Raw genomic sequence first — 2,523 nt, forward strand, 5'->3', positions numbered from 1 at the left:
AGAGGTTTAAGTCCCAGCTTTATAGTAGTGTGTTTTGAATGAAATATTAGGAACTATTTGATGAAAAATATTGGAGATCATGTCAGAATTTTTGCCCGAGAAATATATCTTGCTGTTTTGTTCAATCTTGGATAATTTTATTTCATCTGGACACCATTATTGAAGTTTTATTAAAATCTGTTTTTTTTTTGGTGCTGTTTTAGGCTTCTTATTATGACTTTTTTTATTATTTATTTATTTATTTTTTGAACAATATTAGTGAACAATATTTTTTTTAATACTAATAAAATAAAGTTTATATTAGTGAACAATATTTTTTTTAAATATTGTTTTATTTGGATATAATAAATATGTGTTCAAGTCAAGTTTGACATTTTTTGAATGAGTTAATTGAAACTTGACGTCGCCAAAGTGACCTCTCTTGTCTAAATTGCTCGTGAAGAGTATCAAATGGTTGTGTATATGCTTATTCATGCGGGTATTGACCGACCCAAAGGAAGGTTAACATTTGGTAGAATTACATGTACACCTGTGATGATAAATGTGTGACAATTATTTGGTATACATGTGAGCAGTAAATCGGCCCAAAGGAAGGTTTATTGTTTGACATGTCTTATTGTCGATATTTGATCGTTGCAACAAGAGTACCACTAGCAGTTGGTGTTACTGTCCAAAGACTTGACATCAATGGTGCACTGGGTATCTTGAGATGGGTTAAATTCCATGATTTGAACATATGTATTTATTTATTTATTGATTTATTTTCTTATAATGTGAGTTTCTAAGTTTCGTTCTTTATCTAATTTACAGCATCGGTTGCTTCCATATCTGCAAATTTGAGTTCTATTCCTGTCCTTAATGGGACAAATTTTAAGGAATGGGAAGAGAACATTCTGATTGTTCTTGGCTGCATGGATCTAGACCTTGCATTAAGAATTGATCGACCCTCTACTCCTAAGGACTCTAGTTCTTCTGAAGAAAAATTAGAGTATGAGAAATGGGATCGCTCAAATCGCATAAGTCTTATGATCATAAAGCGTGGGATTCCTGAAGTCTTTAGAGGTGCTGTCTCGGATGAGATAGATACAGCTAAAAATTTCCTTGTTGAGATGGAAAAACGCTTTGTAAAAAGTGATAAGGCTGAAACAAGTTCTTTGCTTCAGAATTTAATTTCCATGAAGTATCAAGGCAAGGGAAATATAAGAGAGCACATTATGATGATGTCCAACATTGCTTCTAAGCTTAAAGGTCTAAAGCTTGAGTTGTCAGATGACTTACTCATTCATTTAGTATTGCTGTCTCTTCCTTCGCAATTCAGTCAGTTTAAGGTGACTTATAATTGTCAAAAGGAGAAATGGACTCTTAATGAGCTCATTTCATTATGTGTGCAAGAAGAGGACAGGCTGAAGCAAGATAGGACTGAAAGTGCTCACTTTACTAGCATCTCTAAAGACAAGGGCAAAAGGAAAAGAATTGAGGAGCCCAAGAACAAAGCTGCTGCTAAGGGTCCAGAACAAAAGAAGCAGACTAAGGATAACAACTGCTTCTTCTGCAGGAGTTCTGGACACGTGAAGAAGGATTGTGCCAAATATCACGCTTGGCGTGTTAAGAAAGGTATGATTCTGTCTTTGGTCTGTTCTGAGGTTAATTTAGCTTCAGTACCTGGAAACACTTGGTGGTTAGACTCTGGTGCAACTACTAACATCAGTGTTTCAATGCAGGGTTGCCTGAACTTCCGAAAGCCTAGTGATACTGAAAGATGCATCTATGTAGGAGATGGGAAGAAGGTAGAAGTTGAAGCCATAGGAAAATTTAGATTATTATTAAGTTCCGGTCATTATTTGGATTTAAAAGACACTTTTGTTGTACCGTCATTTAGACGGAATTTGGTCTCTATTTCTTATTTGGACAAATCAGGATATTATTGTTCATTCGGGAATAAAGAATTTACTTTATCTTTAAATTCGAATGTTGTTGGAACCGGTTTACTTTCTGGTTAGGATAATCTTTATTTGTTGGAAACTGTGGCTAACTATAATGAAACCTTGAATGTGGAATCACGTGGTACTAAGCGGAAAATTGACAATTTCAATTCAGGAGTGCTTTGGCACAAACGTCTAGGTCACATCTCTAAAAATAGAGTTGAACGACTTGTGTCAGATGGAATTTTAGATTCCATTGACTTCACAGACTTTAACGTTTGTGTAGCATGCATTAAAGGAAAACAGACTAAAGATAAGAAATTAGGCGCATATAGAGCTACAGACGTCTTAGAATTGATACATACGGACATCTGTGGGCCATTTCCAACTCCTTCTTGGAATGGTCAACAATATTTTATATCATTCATAGACGATTATTCTAGATATGCCTACCTTTACCTAATTCACGAAAAGTCCCAATCAATAGACGTGTTCAAATCCTTTAAGGAAAAAGTTGAGAATCAACTTAATAAAATAATTAAAAGGTCAAATCTGATCGTGGTGGTGAATACTACGACAGATATGACGATTCAGGTGAACA

The sequence above is a fragment of the Cicer arietinum genome, chromosome 7, assembly GCF_000331145.2.
Source record: "Cicer arietinum cultivar CDC Frontier isolate Library 1 chromosome 7, Cicar.CDCFrontier_v2.0, whole genome shotgun sequence".
Taxonomy (NCBI): domain Eukaryota; kingdom Viridiplantae; phylum Streptophyta; class Magnoliopsida; order Fabales; family Fabaceae; genus Cicer; species Cicer arietinum.